This window comes from Pseudonaja textilis, chromosome 2, assembly GCF_049901715.1.
Source record: "Pseudonaja textilis isolate UNSWEBS1 chromosome 2, rPseTex1.2, whole genome shotgun sequence".
Taxonomy (NCBI): Eukaryota; Metazoa; Chordata; class Lepidosauria; order Squamata; family Elapidae; genus Pseudonaja; species Pseudonaja textilis.
Genome location: NC_141991.1, coordinates 237,155,037 through 237,172,877, shown reverse-complemented (window position 1 = coordinate 237,172,877; position 17,841 = coordinate 237,155,037). Strand labels below are relative to the sequence as shown.

At 41.4% G+C, this 17,841-nt stretch overlaps 1 long non-coding RNA gene across 1 annotated transcript in view; it reads left to right on the top strand.

Moving 5' to 3' along the window:
* The window catches only part of LOC148127427 (uncharacterized), a 53,951-nt gene extending 36,350 nt beyond the window's left edge, over positions 1 to 17,601 (top strand). Inside the window, exon 3 of the long non-coding RNA XR_015742391.1 lies at positions 17,470 to 17,601. This is a non-coding gene — a long non-coding RNA (uncharacterized LOC148127427). The remainder of the gene's footprint in view (positions 1 to 17,469) is intronic.
* Positions 17,602 to 17,841: the final 240 nt, after the last annotated feature.

The window sequence follows — 17,841 nt, the reverse complement described above, 5'->3', positions numbered from 1 at the left end:
TAAACCCTGTGTAGTTTCAAAACCTAGGTAAAGTTGGCCAGGTGCTGCCAGTTGCCTAGTTATATTGTAAGAATCTAAGCAAGAAAATTATTTAAGCTGGGACGTGCAATTTCTACCCACCATATACCTTTGTTGATGTCTGAGTCATTAAATTCTGGAGAAGATTGGCTCCAAGCTTACCAGGGTGAATGATTTTTCTAATGTATTTGACATGCCCAATGGCTCCAGTGGGTTTCCTTGTAGATATACCTCCACTAACCTCCAGATGAATCAGGAATCTAGATGCCCTCCAGATGAATCAGGAATCTGAGAATTGGGCAACGCAATTGTAGATTAGTTGGCAACACTGTGCACTCTGTAGCAACGACAAATTTCCCACTTTGTTCCATTTCTGTTTTGCCAAATGGTTCAAGAAGATCAACCACACTGAAGTGTGTGATTAACTTGCTGTCCTACCACACAATCCCTCCCTTTTATTGGCAGAGAGTAGTAGTTCAGACGCCAAACTAGGGCAGGAAATCTCACAGAAAAAAATAGTCTTGCCTTCTCCCCACCCTGTAACTATTTCAGCCGCAAAACTATGATTTTATGAGAAGGAAGCAAAGGGAAGTTCTTTGGTGGAGGCATCTTTATCAGAAAACTGAAGCCAATATAGGGAGTCCTTGCTTTATAATCATTCATTTAGCAACCATTGGCTCTGTAAGAAGTTGCTTACAACTAGTCCTCACACTTACGGTACAAACATTGCAAAATCTCCATGGTCACATGGACAAAATTAGACAACTGGCATATATTTATCACAGGTACAATTAGCATCTCAGGGGAACATGGTCACAATTTGCAAGCAACTAGGAAAGTCAATGGTGGGAGGTAAATTCACTTAATGACTGCATGATTTACTTAACAACTTCACTGATTCACTTAACCATGGCATAAAGGTCATAAAATTGGCCGGGGCTCACTTAACAATTGACTTGTTTATCCACAGAAACTCTGGTCCCTTAAGCAGAAGACTACCTATATATTTAACTCTTCATCCCATGTTGCTCCCATTCCCACAAATAGCACTGATGGACATTGATTTGGGCAATCAATAAAAAAGACTAAAAAGAGCAGTTTTCTCTTCAAACAAAGAAAAGTTAACCCAGAGAGCAAACAGCCTTCAGGGCTGCCTGCTTCCAAGCTGGAAACTGTATCAACAAGGCACATCTCTGAATTACAGAAAACACCAGGGAAATATCCTTGAACATTTTACAGAGCTGAAAATGAGGCACACAAACCTACTATTTTAAGTGTGGCGTGGCTGTTTGGCTGGTAGCCGAGTTAACCTTTGCTCTTTACATTTAAAGTTAGCCAACAGCATAGACTTCTGCAGATAAAGCATAAAGTTTAGTTACTATCTAGAGCTATTTATATATTTATCAGCCTATCGTACAGTAAATATAAAAAGTCTACATACCCTGATAAAATGCCAGGTTTTTGAGATGTAAAAAAAAATCAGACCAAGATAAAATGTATCTGTCTGTTTCCCAAGAATAGAAAAGTAGTACATGCACACAAACCTTGGCAATTTTAAGACTTGTGGACTTCAACTGCCAGAATTCCCCAAACAGCATTGAGTTGGGCATTCCTGGGCTATAACTTTATAAAGGAAAATCAGCAAGGAAAGAGGATAGACCTTTAAAGGATGGGTTGGAGTTATCAATCTCCAAAACAAACCAGATTAACCTCTAAAGAAAATTGAAAAAAAAAGGCAACCATTTCTGGCATTCCTGCATGAAATAGGATTTTCGTGTTTATTGACTGAAGCTCAGATTTTTAAGAAGGTTCTCTGAACCTTGTAATAAAAAGAAGATGCAGGAAAAAATGTATCCAAGGTGTGTGAATCAGAGATGGTATTCAGCAGGTTCTGACCAGTTTTGGAGAACCGGTAGTGGAAATTTTGAGTAGTTTGGAGAACCAGCAAATACCACCTTTGACTGGCCCCGTCCCCATCTATGCTCTGCCTCCCAAGTCCCAGCTGATCGGCTGGGTCTTCTTTTGTTACCCTACCCAGGAGAATGGGGCTGGAAAGCAGGTTAGTGGGGTGGGGAGGGAATGGGGATTTTGCAGTAACCTTGCCCTGCCATGCCCACCAAGCCACGCCCACCAAGCCACAGCACACCATGCCTACCAAGCAACGCCCACAGAACCAGTAGTAAAAAAAAAATTGTGAATCCCACCACTGGTGTGAATCATATTTCTGTCTTGCTGTTGCATTACTCTGTGAAAAGGGAAACCTAAGGGGAAGGCAAACACAACCCGTTTTTATGGAAGGGAGTTGCCTGGGAGGCCTGCTCAAAGTTTAACATTGGAGGCCCCACTTCAAATGGGGTAAGGCCACATCAAAGAGATGTTTAAAATTATAGAGTAGAAGGAGAGGCAGGAAAATGCTATAATGACTAAGTAAACACAACCCAGCAGCTTACATAACTTTAAATGAATTAAATTAACGGTTATAATTTAATGTAGAGGAATCTGTATCATTTGACATCTTGGACTTGAGAATGGACCATTCTTTATCATGTTGATGTTTTTCATTAAAAATAAACCGCACCAAACTTGATTGCAGGAAATACGATTTCAGCAACAGAGTGGTCAATGTCTGGAATACTCTACTTGACTCTGTGGTTTCTTCCCCAAACCCCAAAAACTTTAATCTCAGACTGTCTACTATTGACCTCACCCCTTTCCTGTAGGGGGCGTGCATACACGCACCAACGTGCCTACCGTCCCTGTCCTATTGTTTCTTTTTATTTTTCTTATATGTATCCACTTCATGTATTCATAACCATATTTATACTTATACCTATTATCTAATAATCGCTTGGCAAAATAAAATAAGTAAATAAAAATAAATAAAATAAATTATCAGGAGAAAAAGCTCATATTTGGATTGTTCCTAAAGCTGCATGAAATATATAACAATCTGTGGTATTTAGACTCTTTTTGGTCCAGAGGCAAAGGTGATATTCATCGGCCAATGAGAACAGGGGACTAGAACAGAGTTCCCCAACATTTCTGGCTTTGCAGACCAGCATGGGGGGGTGGGGGGTGGGGAGGTGATGGTTCATGCATGCAGCTGGCAAATGTGCATGTGCGCACACGCAGCTCCATTTCCACAAGTGGTGCGCATGCGTGCCTGCTGCTCACACATATGGAGCATGCACACACACCTGCTGCTCGCACAGGTGACGATGTGCATGCATGTGTGCACTCACCAGCCGTTTCCTCAGCCCAGTTGCACACCCCTCACAGCTCACTAGTGGGCCACAGATCACGGGTTGGGGACTCCCTGGGCTAGAAGACCTCCAAGGTCCCTTCCAATCCCTGTTAGTCTATATTCTATGTTTCTTTGGTGTACCTGAATTGTCTCCGATTGTCTTATGAAGCAGACACCCCTCAGATAGAAAGTTCATCCAGGAGAGTATTTCTCAACCTTGTCAATATTCAGATGTGAGGACTTCTGCTCCCAGAATACTTTAGCCAGCATGTGTGGACTTCAGCTCCCAGGATTCCGTAGCCAGTATGCCGGCTGGGAGATTTGGGGAGGTGAGGTTCACACATTTAAAGTTGACAAGGCTGAGAAAGACTAATTCAGAACAACCCAAGGAATCTTTGGCTTAGATTTGCTGAAAACTATTCCCCCTGAATGATTGCCTTATTCCCACTGGCCAAGGATGTTGGGAATAGTAATATAACAGATCTGGCAGGTATGCTATTCCACAAAGCTGATAATGTGTTTTGGGTTGGGGATAAGTTGGAACTCATCAGAAAGAAAAGTCTACTTTTTTTTCCTTAACAAAAAAAAATTAAATCTTGCCTTTCCCCTTCACATTGGACCATTCAAAATAAGAAGGGATATCTGGACAGGCATGTTTTTACCATTTTAGAGGGCATATTTCTGTCTTCCCAAAAGGTAATTTGAGGTTTTGCTGTTGTTCTTTTTTTTTTAACAGCTGGCACTACAGTAAGCAAACAGAAATGAAAGAGAGAATAGGAGGAATTACAACAAGATAAAGAACACGGAGAAGCCAAAACACCAAAGCTGAGGGGGGAAAAACAGATAGAATTATAATGCTGTGAGAAATGACAGAATCAAAACAGTGCAGAAGTACAGTACAGTACAGAAGTACAGAAGATCATATTCATGTAGATTTTAATTAGTCTGGGTCACTGACCTCTCATAAAAATACTGTATTCAAGAAATAAACAGCATGGAGAAAAGGGGTCATAACAAGAACACTATGCAACTAAGGTAAACAGGATTATCTATAATGCGATTAACTGTTCATTTCAGGTGGTAAAAATTACAGCAGAAGGTACAGAGGTGAGGATTAGGTTTCATTTTGGCACAAATGTATCGCTAACAATCTGAAACAGTTAAATGTAGGTTTGAAACGCCTCAGATCATTTGCATTTTATGCAAATTCAGAAACAAGAAGGAAAGATCTGGAATGTGTTAAATCAAAGCAGCCTCACCGAATCACCCATTTCCTCTGACTCTGGTCAGATTGATTAACCATCTACTACAGTGGTGAGATTCAAGGTTTTTTTACTACCCGTTCTGTGGGTGTGGCTTGGTGTGCGTGGCAGGAGAAGGATACTGTACAATCTCCAGTCAGAGGTGGTATTTTCCGGTTCTCTGAACTACTCAAAATTTCCGCTACCGGTTCTCCAAAACCGGTCACAACCTGCTGAATACCACCTCTGATCTACTGCATCCCCTTGGAAGTTCAGAGTCAGGACCAAATAATTAAAAAAAAACAACACTTTTTATGCTGTTTTACTATCTTACATTTTATTTACTTAGTCCTTAACTTTCAACTGTAATGGAGCCTGGAATTTCCATTGTCATAATGGTCATCAGCCTAGGTACCCATGTGACTGATTTGATTTGATAATCTTTTTTTGCAGTGATCATTAAATGAATAATTACTGCAGTAATTAAATGAAGTGAATGCCATGGTTATGAGCAGTGATTAGAACGCAGTACTGCAGGCTACTTCTGCTGACTGCTGTCAGCCAGCAGTTCGGCAGTTTGAATCTGTATCATCAGGCTGAAGGTTGACTCAGCCTTCCTGTCAGAGTGTGCACAATGTGACTATATGAGACAACCCAGGAGCAAATACAGTAAACAGAAGTTTGTATTGAAATAGTGGGTTTTATCTACAAAGAACATATATATGTGTGTGTTTTAGTCAGACCTCAAACAAACAGCAATCAGCAATTACAGCACAGAAGCGCATACGGGGAGAGAGATTTGCCCCAGCAGGGCCTCTTCTTATTACAGGCTCTTAAGGTGATATCAGCCTAAAAACCTTGCTGACTCATCCCTAGCATTACATCATCATAGCAGCTGGTCAGCTCTTAAATCATTCCTGACAGTTCCATCCTTCCGAGGTCAGTAAAATGAGGACCCAGATTGTTGGGGGCAATATGCAGACTCTGTAAACAGCTTAGAGAGGGCTGCAAAGCACTGGGAAGCTGTATATTAATCTAAGTGCTATTGCTATTAAGTAGGCCAATGCATTCCTATGGGCATTGTTTGCCAGAAATACAGGGGTGGGATTCAAAAATTCCAGCAACTGGTTCATTGCCCGGTTGCTGGGTGGGGATGGCCATGGTGGGTGTGGCCTACTGAAACTTCCTGTTTCTGGCTTCCAGTGGGCCTCCAGAGCCTAGGGGAGGCAGTTTTCACACTCCCAAGGGTCCGAAGGCTTCCACCGGACCGCTGGGAGGGCAAAAACAGCCTCCTGCAGGTTCTGGAGGCCCAGAAGCTGGAAACAGGCACATTTCTAGACTTCTGGTACTTCCGGGAGGGTCATTTTTTGCCTCCCAAGGGTCCGGAGGCCTCCAGAACTCAGTGGAGGCCCTCTTGAAGCTGGAAACAGGTCCATTTCTGGACTTCCAGAAGGGCCATTTTTTCCCCTCTTAGAGCCTCTGCGTGGACCTGGTTGGTTGAAATACAGGTTCAGCAAACCTGATGTAACTTTAACATCCAGTTTGCCCAAACTGGTCTGAACCGGTAGAATCCCACCCTGCAGAAATCTGTTGAAAAGGCCAATTTACAGCAAACAACACTGTAGATCAGGGGTCACCAACCTTTTGGACCACAGGGACCACCAAACTCATAATTTTAAATCTCGCAGACCACTAATATGAATTTTGACTGACGGTGGCTTGCTGACGTTGGTTAGAAAGTCGGTCCCATCTTCTAGAGCTGCAGTAGTCACAGGACTGGCACTTTGGTCATCCTGGAGCAGCTGCTCCTCCACCTGTGTGCACCGGCCTGCCATGGACTGGAGGAGCTGCTCTGGGATGACCAAAGGGCCAGTCCTGTGACTACTGCAGCTCTGGAATATGGGACCAACTTTTCCACCAATGTCAGCAAGCCCATCCCGGGGCAGATTTCCCTCCCTCGCCATTGGTCTTATCTTCCAGTTCCTGTGGCTCTACTCAAGATAAGGTTTGTACTTGGCTGAAGGGGGCCAGCGGGTGAGCGGGCCAAGTGGGCGGCGCAGCCTTATGTTCCTATGTAGCCTGGATTAATTGCTTTTGGGGGAGTGCTTGGGGGAGGACATTTCTCTGCGGACCACCAAAATGTTCTTATGGCCCACCAGTGGTCTCCAGCCCACCAGTTGGAAACCACTGTTGTAGATGACATTATGTGACCATGCAACAGTGCAATTGACCATAAAAGTCAGCCAGTTGCCAAGTCCCCATAATGGGGTCTTCTTGTGTGTGGAGGGGGGTGATGCTGCTGCCCAAAGTATCTTTTGGGGAATTCATTGTAACTTTGAACAGTCATTAAACTTCCTGTGGTTGAGAGAGGACATATTAAAATGACGCTGCTTCAGCTTTCTAAAGCAGCAGTCGCCAGCTGGTGAGCCGCGGTCCATTGGTGGGCCATGAGAAAATTTTGGTGGGCCACAGAGAAATCTCACCCCCAGAGCACCCCCACAAGGCAATTAATCCAGACTGTGCAGAAACACAAGGCTGCGCCACCCACATGGCCCGCGGGAACCACTCACTCCTTACCCAGTAAACTTGCCTACTAAATTGCTTTTTTTTCTTTTTCTGACCATCAGCTGTTCTGCTGTGCTGGGAGATTTAGATAAGCTAGGAAGCAGGAAATGGTTGGATTTCTTGCTTTCTAGCTAGTCTTTAGATCTTCGGCTCAGCACAGCTGAACCTCCCTTAGGAGTGAAGGTTTGCTTGCAAGCAAATTCAGTGCAGACTTACGGCAAGCAAATTTGAGAGACTGAGCTAGCTGATGGCAGATAGATAGATCACTGAATGATTCTGTGAGCAACTCAATCTGCCTGCTTTGCCTGATTTTGGGTAAAAGTTGCTCTTTTTTAAAATAAAAAATTCAATATTTACATGCATGGTGTGTTGTTAATTTTGTGAGTTTGCTTGCTAGCAAATTTTATGGGTTTGCTGGCAAGCTAGTTTTATGTGACAAACTGAGCTAGCCAATGGCAGAAAGATAGATCTCTGAATGAATATGTGATTCTGTGAGCAACTCAATCTGCCAGCTTTGCCTGATTTTGGGTAAAAGTTGCTATTTTTTTAATAAAAAAAATCAATATTTATATAAATATTTATAATATTTACATACAAGCCATGCCCAGCCAGTCACATAACCACCAAGCCACACCCACAAATTAGGCCATACCCACAGAAACAGTTAGTGGTCCCTGGGATCTAAAATTATGAGTTTGGTGGTTCCTGGGGTCCAAAATGTTGGTGACCCCTGTTCTAAAGAACAGTTCATTATGTACAAACCACTGCAAAAGTCCTTTTCAAGCAAGGTAAAGCAAACAGCAAGTTGTAAATGGAGAACGAGTAGTTTGGTCTACAGCAGATAGTCCTTGAGTTCCAACAGTTCATTTATGACCATTCAAAGTTACAATACTGAAAAAGTGACTTATGACCAGTTTTCACATATATGACTGTTGCAGAATCCCCATAGTCAAATGATCAAAATTCAGACAGATCTAACAAATTAACAGAGTTGGAAGGGATCATATAGGTCATCTAGTCCAACCCTCCACCCAAGCAGCAGACCATTTTTGACAGATGGCAGTCCAGTCTCTTCTTGAAAGCTTCCAGTGATGAAGCTCCCACAACTTATGAAGGCAAGTTGGTTGATTGCTCCCACTGTTAGAAAATTTCTCCTCATTTCCAGGTTGAATCTCTCCTTGTCAACTGATGCTTGTCATTTGATTTATTTTATTTGCAATGTCCTGTGGTAATGTGATCACTTTTTATGACCTTCTGAAAAGCAAAAACATGGGGAAGCCAGATTCACTTAACAACCATGACAAGAAAGGCCACAGAATGAGCCAAAATTCACTTAATATCTGTCTTGCTTAGCAACAGAAACGTTGGGATCAGTTGTGGTTATAAGTCAAGGACTACAATGAAGTCTGGCTTAGGAGCCAGGAAACCTGAGTTCTAGTCCTGCCTTAAGCACAAAGCTAGGTGGGTGATCCTGGGCTAGTCCCTCCGTCTCAGCCCCAGGAAGAAGAAGGCAATGGCAAACCACTTCTGAATCCATTGCAGAGAAAATTGCAAGGAGTGATTTATGTAGTCTCCAAGATTGACTCAAAGGCCCACAACCGGGGTGGGATTCTACAGGTTCGCACCTATTCACTAGAACCAGTTGTTAACATTCTAAGCGGTTTGGAGAACCAGTTGTTAGAAAAAATTACTGGCCTAATCCTGTAAGGAAGGTGGGAAGGAAACATTCTGATGTTGCTTACAGAAACTGTATCCCCATTAACTCTTATTACATTCTTGGCAGGACTAGACTTCCTATCTCAGGAACTTCTCTGGAGGTTTTTCCCCCTCCTTTGCTGGTACTTTGCTTGTGCGGAGTGACCATTCAAAGTTACAATGGCACTGAAAAAAAGTGACTTAGGACCGTTTTTCACACTTACGACTGTTGCAGCATCCCCACAGCCAGGCGGGGAGATGCGTCCCTTGATGTGAGTGATGTTGAGTTGGCCATGCCCAGCCAGTCACATGACCACCAAGCCATGCCCACCAACTAAGCCACACTCACAGAACCGGTTGTTAAAAAATTTAAATCCCACCCCTGCCCACAACCCACATCAGAAATACATCAACAAACAAAAAGGAAGAAAAGGCATCCAAGAAGCCAGAGCAAAATAATCAAACCTAAATGGCAAGTAAATCAAAGGCCTTCCTGAAAAAAAAAAAATCCTAGCACTATAAGCACACAAAGTGCAGTTATATCTTTGTGGGCCTCAAGCCAAGAGGAAATTGCAGTTCTATAGAAGCAGGAATGTAATTTCATTGTTGTTGTTTTAATTCAGCCATTCCCAGCCAATACAGTTAAAGGCTTGTGCTTGAAAATACTCATCAGTAACTCATAAAGTTAATGAAGTGCTATCAACGTGCACTATCACAACCTGTGATATTTCCAGAGCTCAGGATAGGAAATCTGTGGTCCTCTCCCCGAATAACATGCCCAGTAAAATAATAATAATTTAAAAAGTGTCAATATAGAATAAGCCATGCAAACTAAAGAATATTTAGATTGGTTTATGTTATATAAATATCATTTACATGAGTATTCAAATTGTAGAATGTGCTTTTTATTACTGATATATTACATGAAACTATGCTCAGGGCAATGAACTTTACACCTGTGTGGGGACTGAAGCAGGAATTCAATTTTGGAAGACTTCCCACTGGCAGGTAACTGGACAGATGTGAGTGTGAAAAGGTTTCTGTTTCTCTCTTAGGTAACTTACATTTTCTTTTTCTCTGAATGCCGCCTGCTGACTGAGGAATTCTAAGATCTGAAATCCATGTGTCTTCAGGCTGCCAAGGTGGAGAAACACTGGCTGACATTGTCCTTGGAGAACAGGAGAGGAGAAAGATAATTTGATGAGTGACTGGTCAATCGTAGCAAACTGGAGAACGTTCTTGATCTTAGCTGATCTAAGTCAGATAGATCCTGAGTTTAAGCTAGAATGGGAAGTTTTTTAAAACAACAACAACAACAACAACAAAGCAGAAAATAGTAACCAAACTGTACTGTAGCCACGGAACCTAAATGATTGGGTCCACATAGTCATCAGAGTGAAGCTTGACTTGAAGAAGTTTTTAACATACAGATAGCAATAGCAATAGCACTTAAACTTATATACCGCTTCACAGTGCCTTACAGCCCTCTCTAAGTGGTTTACAGAATCAGCATATGGCCCCCCAAAATCTGGGTCCTCATTTTACTGACCTCAGAAGGATGGAAGGCTGAGTCAACCTTGAGCCTGCTGGGATTTGAACTGTCAAATTGCAGGCAGCTAACAGTCAGCAGAAGTAGCCTGCAGTACTGCACCCTAACCACTGCACCACCAATAAAGGTTTCCCCTGGCCAGCTGTGTCTGAATCTAGAGGATGGGGCTCATCTTTGTTTCTTAGATAAGGGAGCCAATGTTATCTGAAGACATTTCTATGCTCATGTGGCCAGCACGACTAGACACCAAGGCACACAGAATGCTGTTACCTTCCAGTGAAGTGATATCTTTTTGTTTACTCTCATTTGCATGCTTTCAAAATGGCCACAAGAACAGGAGCTGGGGCAAGTAATGGGATTTTACCCCATGGTGCAGCACTCAGGTCTCGAACCCATGTTGTTAACTTTCCAGGCTGACAAGCTTAGCATCTTTAACCGCGGAGTCATCACGCTCCCATTCTTAACAGAGTGGGTGGTTAATCATAACTGTGTTGTGGCAGCACCTAGTCAACTTTATGGATCTTGTAAAATCTGTCCAAATCTGTTGTATTTGGCTGGGAGGCAACCAGGAAACCAAACTAACACTGAGAGTAGATTGAGAAGCTAAAAACACATCTCAGAAGATGACAATGATGGACTTCCGGTTTGAGCTTCTTCAGTGACAGACCGAAACCTCATTTCTGCAAGGCTTCGATCCGTGTTTGGCGCTGGAGCACCCCGAGCTGGCTGGTTTCGGGGCTAAGCCACCCCATAGAGGTGGTGAAGAAGGGGGAGACTGCCTGCAGGGTTGAGGAGAGCCACATCTCTCCTCTCCAGCTGGCCATTACTCCCTTTCCCTTTCCCGAAGGCGGTTGTAGCGGTGGTCAGAAATGGCCACCACAAAGAAGAACTCAACCAGAAAAGAATGTGCAGGAGGAAGATAAGAAGAGAAAGTTTTGGTTGACCAGGTCAAACAGCAAAAGCAACAAATAAGGTACCCTGGAATTGAAACTACTAAAAAAAAAACAATAACATTTTTCCCTAAGAAGTTTTTTAATTTGCGAAGGAGAGAGAAAAGGGAAAAGATTTGGGTTTTTTTCCCCCTTTTCCTATACTGACAGCTAAGAGACTTAAGCAAGAAGTTGGAAAAAAATCCACTTTGACATTAATAGGCATTTAATACTGAAAATAAAAAGTCAAAGGGATAATAAAGATTTCTGGATAATCAAAAGCTTTTGAAAACAGGAAAGGAGAGAAAAAGAATAAAAGGGCAGGATCTGGAAGGGAGGAGACTGCCTGGAATTAAAAAGAATTTACAGCAAAATCTTTAATTCATCTTTAATGAACGAGTAATTTTAGGTGGGGGAGAGAATGGAAAGTTTAAGATTGGGAAAAATACCCCCCCCCCAAAAAAAAATAGAGTGAAAAATTAGTATAAAATCAGAAAGCAAATCAGAAAGGGAAATGCAGAAGAGAAAATTAGAAGTAGAGAGACAAGGGGGTAAAAAGGGGAGGGAGAAGATGAGAGGGAAGAAAGAAAGGAAAAGAAGTTATAAAGGACAGAAGCAAAATATAGAGAAACAGAGGCTATTTAGAGATAATGGGTGAAAACTTAATGGAAAAAGGGATTCTGCAAAGGTACATAAGATAGTATGGTTATATTAGAAGCAGAAATAATTTTAGAAAATATGAAACAATGTATGATTAAAATGTTTGACAAAATAGCTATTGTAATTCAGTGGAATGCTTGTCAATAAACAAATGTAACAAAATGAATATTTAATGATTTACAAAACATATATGAAGAGAAATAAAGGAAAAATTAATTATGGAGATTATATGTGTTTTTAAGGAAGTATGATATTTAATTGAAAAGAAGTGTTAAAGATGTTAAGATTTTAATGATTATTAATGATAGAACTGAACTGGAATGGAATGAGGGTTTATAATTGCATATATTTGTAATTTTTTTTAAAGAATATAATGTGTATTATAAGAATATACCAAGCAGAATTCGATTGGAAATTATGTATTATGTATTATATTGAAGGTCATAACCTTAAGGTATATATTGAAGTTTAAATAAGAGTTGAATGGATGTAATTAAAAGATATAAAGGTGTCATGCTCCAATTAGTAACTCCAGAAGAAAATTTGTTTAATGAGAAAAGATAATATGAAATTGAAACAGAACAGACAAAAGTATAAATATAATGATTTGAATTGAGATAAGATAATCAAAATAAAATTGAGAAAATTAAAAAATGGAAAAAAACTATATAAAAAATGTAAAATATTATAAGATATGGAATAGAACACAAAAAGGAGCATGAAATTGAGTTTTGTTTCTGTATAAAGAAGTTCAACCTGGGACCATGCTGTTTTCAAAAAAAGATGTTTTACTTGTACTTTGTATGTGTGAAAACCCAAATAAAACTTTATTTAAAAAAAAGAAGAAGATGACAATGACAAACCACTTCCATGTTGTGGCAAAGAGAAGAACATGAATCTGTCAGGATCAGCACCACCAGACCAAAAAATTAATTCAACAATATTTTCTTGTATTGAGATGAGTTATAACAACAGAATTATGTTTATCTGATTATGCTGTACCTCCTCCTCCTTCTTATACTGCAGTAAATAAGGGAGATACCTGCCTGAATTTCTTTACGCATATTCTCTCATTGTCAGGACTTCAAAAGAAAAAAAAAGAAATGTTTCCATCTCTTTTGTCTTTGTAACAGTTATTGGATATTTCCATCATTACACCATCCTGGGGCTTAGATTGGGCACCTCTGATCTCAGTCTCGTGCTTGATTGAATGAAAACCATTATTTATTGAACTATAGGCCCTATTCTGGTGAACAAAGTTTAGGTAGCTGGGGAAGATACCTAGATAGGCAATTCAAATAAGATGCAGTCCAGAAGTCAGACCCAGGGAAGCTATTTAAAGAAGCAGAAGAAAAGAAGTGAAAGCTTGGAAACCAGCCAATCCTTCTACCCACGGTATCCCTCTGCAGTTGCCAACTGCTCCTTTTGCCAGATGCTGAAGCAATTCCCACGGGGATTCATGCATTTATTTGTGCCTGAGGCTGTGTACTTGCAGGCCCAATTACAGTGCACTGAGCGTGTGCTCCCATTCTCTCTGTTCGCTTTCATCTGGTTTCATCTGCAATACTGAAAGTTCCCTTGCTTATCGTATCGTATCATTCTAGCTGCTAATGAAAGCAAGAGGGATCTGAGTGTTCCCTTCCTGTGGCATCTCAGCATTTACAAAAGCTTTCAGACACGCTCTTGTGGGAAGCTGCCTATAGGTTTATAATGCAGGGGTGCTCATTTCCCAAAGTGCATCAAAGAGCAATCTGGTGCTATGATAACCAATCTCACAAGCATTTTATGAGCATTAAACACTTATGGGCTCAAAGAGATTTCTAAATACAAATTTGTAGGACTGTGCTAGAAAAGAGCAGCTAAGATGACTAAGGACCTGGAAACTAAAACTTACGAAGAACAGCTGCAGGAATTGGGTACAGCCTGTCTAGGGAAGGACGAGGACTAGGGGTGACATGATAGCAGTCTTCCAGTGGTGGGATTAAAAAAAAATTACTATCGGTTCCGTGAGCATGGCTTGGTGGGCATGGCAGGGGAAGGTTACTGCAAAATCCCATTCCCTCCGCACCCCACTAACCTGCTTTCCAGCTCTGTTCTCCTGTGCAGGGCAACAAAAGAAGATCCAACCAATCAGCTGAGACTTGGGAGGCAGAGAATAGATGGGGGCGGGGCCAGTCAGAGGTGGTATTTGCCAGTTCACTGAACTATTCAAATTTTCCACTACCGGTTCTCCAGAATTGGTCAGAACCTGCTGAATACCCACCTCTGCAGTGTTCCAATATTTGAGGGACTGCCACAAAGAAGAGGGGTCATTACCCAAAGCACCTACCTGAGCAGGGGGTTGAAGTAGAAGACCTCCAAGGTTTCTTCCAGCTGTATTCTGAAGGAAAACTCTTCCATGCGAAGGAATATTTGCAAAAAAATTGTGGTAAAACCACAGAAGAGAAAACATGCTGGCAACATAGCATGATCCTACAGTTAAATCTTAAGACAATTTCCTTGCATAAAGGACGTTCTTCCATTAGTTCTTTAAATTGTCGGCGGAGTGATAAATTCATAGTCTTGTCTTGACAGTTGCTGTAAGTAGCTTAAAAAGTCTAATTACTTCTGCAAATAAATGAACAGATTCTGGACGATAAGCAATAGCGTTGCATCTCCTTTTTAAAATACATCAGTTATTTTTTTTATTTGCAAAAAAAAAACCCAGAATGTTTACAGCAGCCCTGCAAACTTTGAAAAGTTAAGCTGTGTTAGATTGGTCATGTAATTGGTTCAAGTGCAAGTTAGCCTCAAGCAGGTAAAATTCCCCAATAGAATCACTTCAGTTAATAAGACTCCTTGTCTTTTTTAAATTCCAAAAGCCCACAGTCACAAAAATAATTACAGATGCAAGTTTGTACTGCAACTGAGAAGAAAACAAAAGTAAAAGCAAATGAGGTGTTATTTTGTTTTCCTAAGAAAGATATATTTTGGGTGTTGCAGGGACATGCCTGTGCAAAATAAACTTATTTATTTTGCTGGAATTGGGCCTTGTGTCTTTCCCCCTCCTTCTGTAACAGCCTTCCTTATGTTTCAGTCAGAAAAAGAATGCATTCTGTCCCACTTTCTTTCTTTGAGACCACTTGAAATTCCCAATTGCAGCCTTAATCATTGCCTTCCCTGCAGTGACAGCAGGGTATGATCCAGTGGTGGGATTCAATTTTTTTTTACTACCAGTTCTGTGGGCGTGGCTTGGTGAGCATGGTGTGGCTTGGTGGGAGTGACTTGGTGGGCGTGACAGGGGAAGGATACTATAAAATCTCCATTCTCTCCCCACCCCACTAACCTGCTTTCCAGCTCTGTTCTCCTGTGCAGGGCAACCAAAGAAGACCCAGCCGATCAGCTGGGACTCAGGAGGCAGAAAATAGATTGGTGGGGGGGGGGGCAGTCAGGGGTGGCATTTGTCGGTTCTCCAAACTACTCAAAATTTCTGGTACTAGTTCTCCAGAACTGGTTAAAACCTGCTGAATACCACCTCTGGTAGGTACAAAAAGTCAAGATGGTGGCCACTTGAAGCTCCAAGCATTTTATGTGCATCACTTACATACACCTAGAAAGAGAGGGAGTTTCAACTACATCACCCCGGATACCATTTTAACATTTTTGTAGCCCAGAAATGGTACTGTATGTTTATGTTCATACAACATACTGTGATGTAGAATCTTTTAATACAAAGGTACATTTGATCTCATTGTCCAGATCAGTCCCTTGCCAGGGCGCTTTAGATGACTATCCAGCCTCTGCTTGAAGACCAGCAATGAAAAAGAACAGGCCACATAACTAGGCAACGTATTGACCTGTTTCTACCATCAGAAAAGATGCTATCAAATCCAAACCTACTTCCTTGAACTTTTGGTTCCTTGGTTCTTACATCAGAGGGAACACAGAACATAACTATCCTATCATATCATCCTTCAGTCTTATCTGCTGCCAGCTAAACCTACCCAGTTCTTTCAACTGTGGACTTGGTTTCCAATCTTTTTACCATCTTGGTAGTCCTCCTCAAAACTTAGTTCAGTTGGTTTATATCCTGGACACAGTATTCTGAGTGGGCCTGACACAAGGCAGAGTAGAACAGCATAATTAACATCTGGACTTAGTGTACTACAAAATAGCCTTTTTAGCAGCAAGATCACAATGTTGGCTTATGTTCAAAACTTCTAGTCTGTAAAAGCAGTCAGATCCTTTTTCATATGTACTAATCAATCAATCAATATTTAATTTATTAAGTCAATGACCAACAAACATACATTCCCAAGTTATATCTCCCCCTTGTACTTTCATTTTTTTTCCTCCCTAGATACAGATCTTTCTTTTTGAAACTAATAACCATTCCTGTTAAGCAGCTCAGCACCAGGACAGAATTCTGTGACAAAACCCTGATCTCCTAACCCATGTGAAGCCATTTATGAGTACTGGAAGGTCATTGAGAATGCATTTAATGGTTGTACCATCTACTTCATATTTAATGAATCTACTTATGGAGATAATATGTTGAATACTCTGCTGAAAGTAAGGTACACTATTATGATTTAACAAACCAGCAGAGGTGGTATTCAGCAGATTCTAACCAGTTCTGGAGAACTGGTAGCAGAAATTTTGAGTAATTTGAAGTAATTCGGAGAATTGGCAACTACCACCTCTGACTGGGGTCCCTCACATCTATTCTCTGCCTCCCCAGTCCCAGCTGATCTGCTGGGTCTTCTTTTGTTGCTCTGCACAGGAGAATGGAGCTGGAAAGCAGGTTAGTGGAGTGGGGAGAAAATGGGATTTTGCAGTAACCACCCCCCAGGAGTGGGGAGGGAATGGAGATTTCACAGTATCCTTTCCCTGGAGTGGGGACTGAAGGGAAATTTTGCAGTAACCTTCCCCTGCCACACCCACCAAGCCATGCCCACAGATCCGGTAGTAAAAAAATTTGAATCCCACCACTGACACTGAAAAACTGTATAAGGGTAGTCTGGCATTCCTGTTTGTAACAAACCCATACTGGTATTTGTTAATTGTTACATTCCTTTCCAAATACTAACAAATAATCTCTTCCATGGCTTTACACAGTGTAGACATCACTAACAGTTCTATCATGCCCACACCAGAGGTGGTATTCAGTAGGTTCTGATCAGTTCTGGAGAACCGGTAGCGGAAATTTTGCGTAGTTCAGAGAACTGGCAAATATCACCTCTGACTGGAGATTGTGCAGTATCCTTCCCCTGCCACGCCCACCAAGCCACGCCTACAGAACCGGTAGTAAAAAAAAATTGAATCCCACCACTGGCCCACACCTTCCTTCTTCACTTCTCCTCCCCACAACTGGGGAATTCTGGGAGTTGAAGTTCATAGATCAGAAAGTTGCTGAGGTTAAGAAACACTGATTTAGAGACATGGAGGAAATAAAAGGGGAAAAGAAGAAATAAAGGGGATTATATTGCAAACACATGTATAGACCTCTCTAAGACACTGATTGTGCTTTGTATAGTATGGAGGGTATTGTCCTTTCCTGATTAATTATGTTGTATCTGTTCCCAACAGACAGGCAGCTCTGCCACACTGAGCCATCCAGAGAGGCGGTCAAAACCATCACAGTGACAGCTCTGACTGTACAATCAAATCCGCTGTCCAGAATAAAAAAAAGAGAACGGTCTAGCTATGACCCAATAGGAGAGAAGATCCCATTACACACAGAGTAAAAATTTTAATGTCTGCAGACAACATGGCACCACAGTGTGTTTCTCTCATGCTTTTCTCAAGGCCAGTAAAGTACTTATAATATTCCAAGGACATTTCCTGCACTGTTACATGGCTGTTTAAACCAAACGTTTGCGGCAAAATCAGTTGCTTATTATTGTAGGTTTGCAATAGCTGTGTCTAAAAATATCAATGGAACTAAAATTCTCATAATTG